This window comes from Delphinus delphis, chromosome 2 (assembly GCF_949987515.2).
Source record: "Delphinus delphis chromosome 2, mDelDel1.2, whole genome shotgun sequence".
Lineage (NCBI taxonomy): Eukaryota > Metazoa > Chordata > Mammalia > Artiodactyla > Delphinidae > Delphinus > Delphinus delphis.
Window position 1 is genome coordinate 82625167 of NC_082684.1, and position 14325 is coordinate 82639491.

At 46.1% G+C, this 14325-nt stretch overlaps 1 protein-coding gene across 4 annotated transcripts in view; it reads right to left on the reverse strand.

The window, feature by feature from the left end:
• Window positions 1–14325, reverse strand: part of RASGRP1 (RAS guanyl releasing protein 1) — an 87511-nt gene that overhangs the window by 48220 nt on the left and 24966 nt on the right. The window lies entirely within an intron of this gene.

A 14325-nucleotide genomic window follows, 5' to 3' on the forward strand; every position in this document is an offset into this window, starting at 1 on the left:
ATGCAAACGAGGGGCCCTGAAATGGAAGCTTCCCTAGTTTTACGGGCAGTGCGCTCTGGATGGGAATAAAGGAGGAAGACTATGGGCAAACATGACTTTTGGAGATTATGGGTGGGTTACAAGTACCCATGATGATTTGTATCAAAGATCATGGTTAGCTCCTTACTTGGGTTTTGCAAATCCTGCTGGTACCACATAACAAGATGCATTCCATACAATGGCATTGGGTGCAAAGATTCCCCCTGGAGTGGTTTTCAAAATCTTTTAACATTTACGGCATGAAGTGTTAGGGGCTGTGCTGGTTATTCACTGCAGATCTAGTCTCTGTCCTTCACCATGGACTGCATCACCAGGCTCCTTGCTAGCCAGCTTCCGGTTGGGTTCAGCCATTGGGATGCATCGGCAAGAGATGGGAGGAGAGAGAAGTAGGTATTTCTTTCTCCTTCCCTCTCTGCTTGGCACTACTTCCCTGTAGCTACAGGTCTCTTCAATGAGTGATCACGCTGCTTGGTCCCGCTTTGAGGGCTCTAGCTCTCACTGGGATCTAATACTATATACTAATCTCCCTTTTGACCCTTTGCTCCTGAGGGTGGTAACAACTTCTGGCTGTTGATAGTCTCTGGGTGCAGCATCTCTTAATTCCACTCTCATCTCTGTAAGTAGGCCCCCATCATTAAAGTGTCTTCACTTAAACAAACCATGTGAATTCTGTTCCCTGCTGGGAACTTGAATGATTCAGGGGAAAATATCTAATGAAAGAATATACATGGATTCTTTTATCAATATACATGGATTCTTTTATCATAGCTCTTTAAAGCACGTTATACAAAAGGGGTTATCATTTTCATTCTTTCCAAGTATACCAAATGGTGAATGAAGGACATAGTGCATTTGGGCTCAGGATTCAGAAGTTCTGGCTCACTCGCAAATGATGAGTTAAAGTCATAGCTCATTGAGAAAATATAAGCAAACGCGACAAGATCGCTCACCTTCCCACCGCCAAATCCACCAATTTACCCACATTCTATTACTCTTACTGCCTGCCTTCCTCTATTACCATGGAAGGTACTTCACAGGTCAATGCTTCCACTGAGCTCTGAGTCTCCTTTTTCTCAAGGACACTGACACTGTCTTTGTCCACGTTCTCTCCTTCAGTATCAACTTTCCTCTTTCTCTCGCCTGGTTTACTTCCACTGGCATTTAAGCACACCCCAGAATCTCCTATTTAAAACGAAATGAAATAAAACTAAACCTGAAACTCTAGGCACCTCTCCATTCTGTTCCCCTTTTCAGCAAAACCTCAGTCATCAATTTCTCATCTCCCATTCCCTTTCATCCATACCATTTTTGACTCCTACCTCTCTTTCTTTTGTTGTTTTTTTTGCGGTACGCGGGCCTCTCACTGTTGTGGCCTCTCCCGTTGCGGAGCACAGGCTCCGGACACGCAGGCTCAGCGGCCATGGCTCACGGGCCCAGCCACTCCGTGGCATGTGGAATCTTCCCGGACCGGGGCACGAACCCGTGTCCCCTGCATCGGCAGGCGGACTCTCAACCACTGCGCCACCAGGGAAGCCCTCTCCTACCTTTCTTATTCCACAAAATCTTTTATTTTCAAGGTCTCCAATCTTTTATTTTCAAGGTCCACATTGCCAAATCCAAGGGCTCATGCCTCTGTCCTCATCTTACTTTATGACTTGAGTTGCATTCAACCCAACCCAACCCAAGCTGACAACTCTCTCCTCCTTCCTGGAGCATTTTCTTTGCTTGGCTTCCACAACATCACACTCTCTCAGCTTCTCTCTCCAGCTCTTGTTCTGTCTCCTCTTCGTTTGCTGAGCTTTTAAATGTTACTGTGCTCTGTGGCTTAGTCCTCCCACTTCTTTTTTTTTCTAACAATTTTTAAAGTCTAAAACTTTTTAAGTTTTAAATTAAAAAAGTTTAACTTCTTTCTTCTAGGTAGGGGAATTCATCTAGTCGTTTGGCGAAAATACCATTGATATGCTCATGACTGCCCAACAGACATCTTCAGCCCTGAGTACCGAATTCTTATGTCCCACATCCTACTTGGTGAATCCACATAGATGTGTAATTTCTGACTTAACTCATACAAACAAAATTCATGACCTCTCCGTCCCCTAATTCACTTCTCCTCCATTTTTCCTCATCTCAGGAAATGGTACCACCAGCCATCCTCTCAGTTACCCAAACAAAAAACCTAGTGGTCATCCTTCGTTTCTCATTTTTCCTCGCATCCAATACATTAGCAAGTCTTGATTCTACTTTCAAAATATGCCTCAAACCTCTCCGTGTTTCCCCATCCTTGCCATCATGCTGTGTAGCCATTACCACGATGACCTAATTGACCTCCCTGTTTTCACTCTTATCCACTTACCCACAAACTGCTCTTCACACAGCAGCCAGGAGTGAGCTCCTAAAACCCATAAATCAGGGCATGTGCTTAATACGCTTCAATGGGTTCCATTATACTTGTAATAACACATGGACTCCTTGCTACAGCCAACAGAGCTCTACATGTTCTGGCCCCTGTTAGCCTCCCACTTCATTTCATACCATATTACTCCTCTCTATACCACTGTTTATACCTCGAACGCTCCAAGCTTATTCCTACTTTGCATTTGTTATTTCTGTCAGTGTGGCCTTTCTTCCCTTGGCCCATTCATGTCATTTATGTCTCAGTTTCAAGGTCACATCCTCAGAAACGTCTTCCTTAAACTACTTAAGGTAGCCATGGTCCTGCCTGAGTTTCTTCACAACACTTACCAGTGATCTGAAGTTCTCTTTTTTTATTTGATTTTTATTTTCTGAGTCTCTGCTAGAATATAAGCTTCATGAGACCTGACCTTGTCTGTTTTTTCCACAACCGTATCTCTAGGGTCTACAACAGTGCTGATACATGACAGTTACTCATTAAACACTTCTTGAGTAAATGAGTGAACTACACCAAATAGGAGACCCCTTAACTCTTCATGTATCTTTGGATATTGAGTTTGCTTTTTTCATTAGCTATTTCATTAATGATATATAATATACACACATTTTCTTCTTGGCCACAGTTTATAAAAGAAAGTTACAATTTGATAAATCATTTTTAAGAAGTATTCATCTAGCCTGTTATAGTTTTATAAACGTTCATTACTTATTCTAAGCTTACACTCTGGTGAGGTGGGGTTAGTACTGCTATGTTTTCTGGCCCACATAATTTCTGTAATATTTATCTCCTGCCACAAAAATTCTGCATAACAAAACACCCCAAAATTCAGTGCCTGAAAACAGTAATCTTTTTTTTTTTTCCTCAAGAGTCTGTAAGTTGGCTAGGGGTTGGCTGATATAGGCTGGGCTTTGCTAGGGCTCCTATCCTACATGCCCCCCCACCTTCCCTGGACCAGTGGGCTAGCCAGGGTATGCTCTTCTCATGGTGATGGCAGGGTGCTGTAGGACAACTGGAAGTATCCAAGGCCTCTTAGGCCTAGGCTTAGAACTGGCACTTAGACTGCTTAGAAGCTGTCACTTCTGCTTTATTCTGTTGGCTGAAGAAAGTCACTGCTGAATCTCAAGTCAAAGGGCAGGAACCTCAAAGCCATATGGAAAAAATCACTGACACAGAGAAGGTAAAATTGGGCGAGGAGGCAATAACACAATCAAATCTACCACAATTATACGGATGTAAGTTTTCAAGTCAGCATCTGACAATAGAGTTTTTATAAGGCACCTTTCCTCACAGAATTATATAGCAGTGCTTCTATTCCTGAACGTTATGGTACAAAGCAGGAGAAACTGAAATATATTTGTAGGGTATGCATTAGAATGTTCCTGGAGTTATGGACACAGTCGCAGACTTATTCAGTATGAATAAAATCTAAGACTTGCTATCTCAATTGTTCTTTGTGGCTGGCTAGCATCCTTCCACGGATGCTCATATATTAGGGAAAGGGGCTTAGCAGTATCCAGGGTGAGATGAAAACCAAGTCACATACAGAAAGATTCAAGGACCCAAATAGGTTTACCATGGAGAAGACTCAGTAGAGATATTAAAATTATCTTCAAATATTTGTAACGTTAACTGTGGGAGAATGTTTAGACTTGTTCTGTGGGGCCACAAATGGCAGAACCAGAGAGGATGAATAGAAAAAGTTATGGGAAAGAGAACTGGGCACAACACATGGCAGAAAATTCTAACCATTAAGCCTGCCCAACAACGGAAGCATTTGCATCACAGACCTCTGTATTCAAGAGGAGGCTGGGGAGGGACACTTTATTCAATTATTGTAATTGGCATTGAACCTATTATTTACTGAAGTCCTACTCAATACCAGGGGCTATGCTCAGCACTTTGATGTTATTTCTAATTCTCACAACACCTCTGCAGTGTTGATACTGCTCACAATTTATAACTGAGGAAATGAAAGCACAGAGAGATTAGGTCGTTTGTTCTAGGTCAAAGAGACAATGGGTGGAGGAGCTCAGGATCTGGCTCCTGGTCTGTTTGATTCCAGATCCCCAGCTCTTTCCAAGACACTGCATGACCATTTGTCAGGATAGGGAATTCAAGTATTAAATGGGGGAAGGGGGCTAGAGTAGATGAGCTTTAAGATCTCTTCCAGTCCCTAGGGCTACAAGTCTAAGAGACGCCACTGGAATATTGGATTGGAACCAATTAATGCACATTTGAAAGGATAGCTTTTTGCATCTGATGATTTCTGAAAAACTCTCACATGCCTTGGCGGATTGATAGTGATCATTCAAGTTGGCTTTAAAATAAGAAGGGTGCTGTGCCTAAGATTCACAGTCACAGTCATTCTCCACTTTTGTCTCACACCCCCTCTTCCACAGAGTCCTGTGATGGTCCCCCACTACGGCGTGTTAATCCCCACACGCTCTGTGGGAGGGCAGGCTGGCATACGGTAAGGCCAGGAGGGCATCTCTCGGCACCTTGTTTCACAACCCCCTCGTAGGTGCCCCTTCTTCCACAGAACTTCCTGGCATGTTCACTTGCCCTCATTCCCGCCACCACCTCTCCCCAACTTGACCATCGACCTTCCTACAACCTCATCAAGGATGCACTCCCCTCCCGCCCTCATCTCACGGAGCAGCACTTCTCCCTTCTTGAGGGGAAGAGCCACCCTTTGAAAGTCAGATTTCACAGTGGCTGGTCAAGGGGAATCTACCTTCTAGACTGCTGGATTTTATTTTGATAATTTGATATAATTGCTGTAAGCTGATTTAAACATTTCAGTGAATAATTTAATTTTGTTTGCAGCTTTAGGCTTCTGAAAAATGCAGGGTGTCATACTAAAAATTCTAATACGTAAAATGTGCAATGCATAATAAAATGTGCATATTTTCTCATTACCATCTGCTTCTCCTTCTACTTCAGGGGGAGACTTCTTTAAAGGGTTGAAACCTCAGTGGGACACAAATTGCCCATCTTACGTACTCCATCACTCAACCTGGGGAGCAATGTGTGCTGCTAGGGAAGTATGCTAGTCAAAGATCCACCCGACCTGTGGACCATTTGCTCTACAGAGCAAACAGAAAAGCCATGTGGAGAGTCATTTCTCTGTGAGCCAGCAACTGGTTTTCCATCATCAGACTCAGTGCTGGCGTTAGCTATGCTTCATGGAATCACAGACTCTCACGGTGGAAAAGACTTTAGCTGTCTTCCACCTCAACCTTCTAGCTGTTGCATTACTTCCTCCTAAAGGCATCACAGGTAACTGGCTGACTAGGCCCTACTTACACCCTTCCAATGAGAGGATACAGCTCTCTAACTACTCTGTAGAGCAACTTTCATTCTACTTCAATTAAAAACATTTTATAGTTAATCGACTCTGTGCAAGGCACTGTCCTGGGTACCAAAGGAGATATGAAGAGCTATAAGAAAACTCTTGTCTAGTTGGAGAATAAGACACACACCCAACATACTTCATAATATCAGGCAGTCAATGTTAGAAGTGAAACCCGTGGAGATCATGCTGAATGGTGGCAAAGTTCAGGGGAAGGAGAGATCCTATCCAGTCGTGGTGATTCAGGAAGCATCTCTTGCCATCTGCAGTGAGGTGACCCAAAGCTTCAGGATTCAAGAGGCCATCTGGTCTAGCCCTCTATCTCTCAACCTGCCCATAGCCTCTTTTCTTCCTTTCTGTGGTTTAATCTTAAATAAGCTGCTTGCCTAGAGTGATGCCCTGCTCCCTGATGATATGACTCCTGTGAGAACAAACTTGCAAACGGCTGCATTCGAGGCACTGCTTCTTGCTGACAAGGGGTGGGGGCAACCTTCCTACAGTGAAGGCTTGTCTGGGGGATGAGGCAGCAATGACTCGCTGCAAAATGGACATAAAACATGTCCAACACCAGAGAAACTCCAGTACAGAGTCCCTTCTTCCCCTATGTTTCGGTTTCCATGGAAATCCCTTGATGTGCGAAGGGATTTTGTATGTACCAAAGACAGAATATCAGAAATTGGTATATTGAGGGTAAGCAAGCGATCAGCATTGGGAGGGAATCACACAAAAGAACAGGTGTGTTGAAAACGGGGGCCAGAAAATGGCAATGGGAAAGCTAGTATCAGAAAGCCACGGGGCAGGTTTGGATCCAGAGCCTAGAGCAGGGCTGCAGCTGCTAATGCAGGTCAGTATCACCAGTAACAGGAGAGACTGGATCTAGGCAGAACCTGACAGATACAGAGTTCTGAACGCGTTACAACACGGTAAATGTTCCAAAGAAATAAACTCTACTTGACAGCAAGACTATTACACTCATTAGATCCTGTTTGGAGAGTGCAGAAAAACTGACAAGCTGAAAATAAGTTTACTGGTTTGTTGTGTGTTTGTTGGTCTGGTTTTTTAGGGCCGACAGCTGCAGCTGGGGTAGGAAGTGCATGCGAAGAAAGAATGTGGTGACGCACACATGCTTTGAGCCCTCAGAGCTTTTACTACCTGAGCAGCTTACAACATGTATCAGCAGCACCTTAATCTTTTCTCCAACCAGGAGAAAGCAAGGGATTTGCTAAGGACGGAGTCTCGCTTCACAGGGCAAGCGTGAGAACCCGCGTGGCTGCCACTGGGGGAGCACTGGTAAGAGTTTCAACAACAGCTCTCCTGGGGGGTGAGGGGGACCCTGATTTGTGGTGCACGCAGATTTCTGTGGTATTAATACCCCCACTGTGGCCGATTCCAAGCCACCAATATGAAGTCAGACGGTGGAGCGGGGAGGAGATGCTTGCAGTCAGCTCTCAGCACCACGGGCTGCCGCTCTCATCCACGGACCCGGGGTCGGAAGGGCGGTGCCTGCTCAGCTTCCGCCCTACCTGGCACCTCGTTCCCAGGTGCTCCCAAACCCACTTTCCTCCTCACCTCACTCCTGATCTCATGCCCTCTGGGCCTTGCCTGGTGACTGCTGCCCAGTTAACCCTGATGAGCACATTCCTCGGGGAGGAGGGGAGGACGCATGGGTGGATCCTCTCAGATGTCTGCATAGCAACAGCGACTTCTTGGAGTACTTGGTGCTCTAACCCAAGGAAGAACATTTTAACGTAGGGTGAGAATGCGGGAGAAGGGAAGCTCCCAGCCCTCATAAATCTAAGCCCCGCTCTGGCTCCCTCTGGGATAACCTGGTATATCATACCCAGACAAAACGTGCGCGTGCACACAAAGCTGTCCTTGAAGCCCCCAGCAGCGGGAGAGCCACTGCTCTCCCTGGACGGGAACGCCTGAGGGCAAGACTTTGTTTTCACAGCACTGAGGCTCAAGGGACAGAACCACCTGGGCTGAGCACCTGAGTCGTACCGCTCTGCGAGCAGCTGGCACCGTGGGCACAGTTTTAAAGAGGAGGACACCGAGGTGTCGTGCGTTGGCCATGGTCTAGGGCTGGTGAGTGGAAGGTCCTGGACAGGATCGGCCCTCTGGCCCCCAGCCCAGGTCTCCTTCCTTGGCATCTACCTCTCCTCGGGGGATTGCTGGGAGGTGAGCGGCGTAAGGCCTAGGTATACTGGGAAGAGCTCTGACTTGCAGCTGTGCATGCTACAAGGCTAAACCTCTTACGCCCATATCTCTTTTTCTCCCCCAAAAGCCCTACATCCACATACCAACCCTGCCCTTCTCACTGCAGTCACGGTACAGACTAAAAATCTTCCTGGAGACCCGAACCCTTAAACCCACCACTTCTCATGACATCAGCACAAAGGCTGTTACTGGCACCATTTAGCTAGGACGACTAGACCCCAGAGAGCCCGTGGCCACGTGGGTGAAAACACCAGTGCCCTGAGAGCTCACAGCCCCTGAGTGGCCCGCCTCTCCCTCTTCCTGCAACAGCAGCTCCGCTCCCTCAGCCAAAGCAGACGGCCACGGGGACGGTCCTCCCCGCGCACGGCTTTGCTTCCGAAGCGTGAAGCTCTATGTAAAGGATGACCTAGATTTTCTGGATGAGCGACTGCAATCTATAAATGTCTAATCATGCGCACGAATTGCCTAAAGTGAAGAAGAGCTTTCAGCTCTATTGCCTCTGCTGAGCAAGGCCGTGGCCTTCCTTGGGGACTGCAGCCTCCATCCGGACCTGTCACGTCTCAAGAATCAGGGGTCTGAGAAGTCGTGAGGGAAGCTGTCCTCTTCACTTCTGCAAATTGGACACAGTCCCGAGTGTGGAGGTCAGGGGGCTGGGCCGGCACTAAAAGACAAGGGGCGGGAGGAGGCGTGATGGGTATGGGGTAGGCCCGGTGATGGGGTCTGCGACCCGGTGATGGAGTCTGCGACCCAGTGATGGAGTCTGTGACACTGTGATGGAGTCTGCGACCCGGTGATGGACTCTGCGACCCGGTGATGGACTCTGGGACGAAGCCATGACCTCAAATTCTAAGAGCCGTTGTTGGAAGGCGGCACCAACTGAACACCCTGGGCAGGTGGCCGCTTCTCCGAGGCCCGTCTAAGTCCCTGGGAACAATCGAATTGTCCAGCTGGGTAGAGAAGCTGTGATTTGAGTCCTTGGTGAGCTGCTGTCAACGCAGCCTACTTGGCTCACACAGTGACTGTCCCCCGCACAGCACCACAAGAATGTGCCCGGCGGGGGGCGGACAGGCAGCAGGGCCCAGGCTCAGCTTCCCGAGGACATAGAGAGCTGCCCGCAGGTGGCTGGAGGGAGGCCAGCGGACCCAAGACAAAGACACAACACAACAGGGAAGGGAATCTGGGGCAGCCCTCCCTCTGCTCTCTCCTTGCTTGCTGGAGCGCGTTCCTATCGCTTCAATCTTGTCTGTTAAATCCTGGGCCTTTTTTAGCGTATTTGTTGACAGGCTGGATAGGTATTAAGCAGCAGCTCAGGGAACTTTCCAAACACTGACCTAGTGAAATAACACAAGGCCTGTCTGGGACTTACTAGTTAGCCACGAACTCAGCCTTCTTCAGAAAGTTTTTCTCAGTATTGATTTGATCCTAACAGACCTAGACGCCTAGTTAATCTCGTTCCGGTGCACGACAGGGCTGAAGCAATTGGTGTACGTTGCCATAAAATGGCACTGCCCCCAACACTGTCTCACCACAAACTGTCCTTGACTCATAATTCTCTGCAATGAACAGGCCTGGACAAAAAACATCATCACACCATCACGTATGGTAAAAGGACTGAGTAAAATCTTTTGTAATCAGACAGAAGTTATTCTGAAAGCCTCCTCGCCCCTTCTTTGGTTGTGGTGAGGATTAGATTACCTTTGATTAAAGACAGAGAAACGCTTAGTAAACTGGGAAGCACTGTCACGGTGGCGACCTGTTCTTGTTTCTCTTGATGGATTTGGAACACTACTTTGCTCCTGCTAGGCTCTCGTTATTCCAGAGTGGAACAATGATTTTTCATGAAATACTTCATTTTAACCACAACCCAAAGAGGGGCTGTCCACGCTGGTCTGTCACACTGTCCGTGCCCATGAGACCAGATGTGGTTTCCTGCAAGCACGGTTCCAATCCATGGCAGAGTAAGTAGGGGCCTTCCAAACTTCTTTCCAGTTCTACGTTCTAAGTGCAACCCGCCCCTCGGGCCCTCAAGACAGAAGGATTTCTTAGGGTTTACTGAGGTGCTAGAGAGAAATCTGCATGAGGACCCAGGAATGACTCTGAAAGAGAGAACTTCACAGGTGGGTGAGGAATCTCTTATTCACTGAAGGAAAGAAAAAACTGCTCTCTACTCAGGAGCCAAGAGCAAATAAGAAGGGGTTTCAAAACAGCTCACGTCATGAACTGGCGCTGTGTCGCCATCTTACAGAAATAGCCAAAATGCAACGGAAACTCACAAAGTGGATACCAATCGGAAGATGGGAAGGCCGGGAGCACTAGCTGGTGTTCTGCTGGAGGAAATACAGCATCTGACCGGAACAAGTGAACTACATTCAAAGTCCAGCCTGACTTCTCTCCCTCTCCCTCTCCCTCTCCCTCTCCCACTGGCGGTCTCTGTTGCTCTCCAGCTGTTAAACATACATGGAGCGCAGTACCAGGCCCTGTTCCAAGAGGGTCTTCACATGTATTAACTCTACGAGGTAGGTGGTATTGTCATGACAGATGAAGAAACCGAGGTTAAAAGAGGGGTAAGGCAACGTGCCCAAGTCTAGCTGGTAAATGGCAGTCCTGGGATCTGAACCCAGGCTACCAAGCCCTGGGATAGCGCTGTCATTTCCACGCCTCAGTTTGCTCATTTGAAGAATAAAAGCTTGATAATATCTTGCCTCCATCCCTCCCAGCACAGAGATAATCAGGAGATCAGTCAAGATAAGGAAAGCACTTTGATATCTTTTGGGGAGAACAAGGTCCTGCACTAAGTCCAAACCACCGTGATATCTGGTTGACGGGTGGGTCCTAAATATCTAGGCTGCCTGACAGTACAGTAGTCACGTAGCACACGAAACCTCGCGCCACTGCTGAAGTACCAACAACATGCATTTATTAGGGCCTTCTCTCCTCGCACGTTAGCTTATTTGAACCTCACACCAACTCTGCAGGATGGGTATTATTTTTATTATTTTACAGATGAGGAAACAGAGTAAGGTGAGGTGAGCTGCTTAAAGTCACATGCGTGGTGAGTGCCTGACCTGAGTCCAGGTCTTTCAACTCAAGCCCGGCCCTTTCCACTGTATCCCACTGCTGCTCATTCTGGGTTGAGAAGATTAAAGGCACATCGTTTCCATCTCAGCTCTGGAGGGTTTCTGGTGCCAGCCTACCTGGAAAGGTACTGAGCATCCCTGGTGCTTGGGTGGGCTAGGCTATTGTGGTGATAGTTGTATTTGTTTTTTCTGTTTTGTAGCACAAGTGCCTGACCTAAGCTTTGATTGCTGAGGCATCCATTGCAAAGAGGCATCCTTGAAAGACGGCTATCTCTCAAATACACACACTGCCAGCCACAAGACTAGATAAAGGGCCAGGCCACCTCCCTGCACTGAGGCTCCTTGGTTTTAGACATTGTGGTTGATTTCAATAACTGACCATTGGGCTACTTGTTTTTTCCTCTCCTCATACTTTAGAAACTCCTGCCCTTATGTCTTAAATTCACCAATAAAGACTGAGCCCATCAAACATTAGACCCACCCTTGACCCCAATATATTCAGAACCCCTGGCCTGCGTGCCCTTTCTCTTTCTTTCTCTCCTCTCTCCCTCCCCCCACCCCAACCTTGCTGTGTGGCCCTAGGTATGCTGTGTAATTTCCAGGTCTTGTAAGCAATAAACTTTTATTTTTTCAAAGTTTCCTGAGGGTTATTGCTGAACAGTGTCTTGTAATCATAATAAGAACCATCTCCTTTTGAGATGGGCACAAAAGAGCCCTGCTATAGGCATTCTAATTTTCGCCACAGCTCTGCAGGGTAGACGTTGCTGTTTCACACATGAAGAAACAGACACAAGGGAGGTAAAATTACTCATCCTTACCACTCATTTGTAGTCCCACAGCTAGGAAGTGGCAGGAAGGGACTACAAATTATTGTGCTGGTTATTTTCTCATTCTGAGTCCAGAGCTGTAGTCTCTGGGGTACATTCCAACATCCCCAGTGGATGCCTGCAACCAAAGATAGTACCAAACCCTATACTATATACACCATGTATGTTTTTTCCTATACCAGTGAGTGGGTAGAGTCTACAGTGTGGATCTGCTGGACAAAGGGATGACTCATGTCCTGGGCAGGATGAAGCAGGACGGTGTGAGATTTCATCATCATACTCGGAATGCCATGCAATTAAAAAACTAAAAATAGAGTTACCATAGGATCCTGCAATCCCACTACATATATCCAGAGAAAACTCTAATGCGAAAAGATACATGCACCTCAATGTTCACTGCAGCACTATTTACGATAGCCAAGACATGGAAGCAACCTAGATGTCCACTGACAGATGAATGGATAAAGAAGATGTGGAGTGTGTGTGTGTGTGTGTGTGTGTGTGTGTGTGTGTACACACACACACACACAAACGGAATATTACTTGGCCATAAAAAGAATGAAATAATGCCATTTGCAGCAACATGGATGGACCTGGAGATTACCATACTAAGTGAAGTAAGCCGGACAAAGACAAATACCCTATGACGTCACTTATACGTGGAATCTAAAAATTAGTACAAACGAACTTATTTACAAAACAGAAACAGTCTCACAGACATAGAAAACAAACTTATGGTTACCAAAGGGGAAAGGGGAGGAGGGATAAATTAGGAATTTGGGATTAACAGATACACACCACTATATATAAAATAGATAAACAATGAGGATTTACTGTATAGCACAGGGAACTGTACTGAATATTTTGTAATAAGCTATAAGGGAAAAGAATCTGAAAAAGAATATATATATATATGTATACACACACATATATATGTATATATACACACACATACATATATACATATATATATATCTGAATCACTTTGCTGTACACCTGAAACTAACATGATATTGTAAATCAACTCTACTTCAATAAAAAAATAAAAATAAAAAACAGATTTAAAAATATCCCATAAAAAATAAGAAAATGAAACCTATGAATTATTTACTTCTGGAATTTTCCATTTAATATTTTCAGACTGCAGTTGACCATGGGTAACAAACTTCAGAAAGCAAAGCCTCAGATAAGGGGAGACTGCTCTGTATAAGAACAGATACTGACTAGTAGCCAGTGATAAACACAAAACAGTAGCTGTGCACTTATTGAAAGAGTTAAATGTCTTTGGAAGAAAGGTGTATGTAGAAAGGATTTTTATGCCTGAGATGTGAGGGGATGCAAGGAGGTGATGGTAAAGGAATAATCACAGTTTTTAAGAAGAAAGGGTAAAAAGACGGATCAACAAACGATAAGGACATAAAGCAGGACCTAATGTTCAGGCTCTTCTTTCAACCTGTGTTAATGCCACTGGCATTTAATTCCATTTACAGATCTAGACAGAGCATCCCCTTGACACAGTGACAATCAGAGATTCCCAGATATCTTTAAGGGTCCTGAAATTTAACGTCATTGTGCAATAGAACAATTCTCCTCAAGTGAGAAAAGCTTAGACTACAGTTCAAAAAGCCTTCCTGGGCTTGCGATCTAGATAAGAATTGCCAAAGTATATCCACTGAAAAACTGACATTTTCAGGACTGAAAGGGTAGAGGGAGATGCCTGAAGAAGCTGATATCCTGAGTTTCTGTGGGATCTAATAGGTTGATGCCAAGATTTCTTCGACTTGTGTCCTCAACTGATCAGCAAGTCCTTGGTCAGCTCTGGAGCCTGCTCTGAGCAGAGTAGGAGGGGATGCCGAGGGCAGGGCCACCAACCCCACATGGCACTGAAAATAACACTAAACAGCTGGACACGCCTGAGCACAGCACTTTTCACCTTACACAGTACTTCCACATGCTTGGTCTCATTTGACCATCACATCCACCTTGTGAGGTGGGTAGGGACACAGTCACTTTGCAGATGAAAAATGCACAAAAACAGGGCTGATGTTCAGTCTGTCCAAGTGGCATCCGTGTGGACTGATGGGGCCTGTGCCGTGCCAGTTACTAAGTATTTTGAATATCACCCTGGATGAACAACTGGCCCATGGTTAATACCACCACCAGTGGCAGGGATGGTGTTCCGGGCTTGGATGTTCTCATAACAAGTCCAGGGTCTTTGTTCTAAGAGAGCTGTGCCTAGTAGTGTGGGGAATGCAGAGATAACCAGGGTCCTGTCCCAGCAACTGTCCAGAAGCTGCCAGCTATAATATGGTACAGAACACAGAAGGGCCTGGAGGGAGGTACAAACAAAACACTAAGGCAGTGTGGGGAAAGGGGAAGGCTAGATTTGACTAGAAGAAA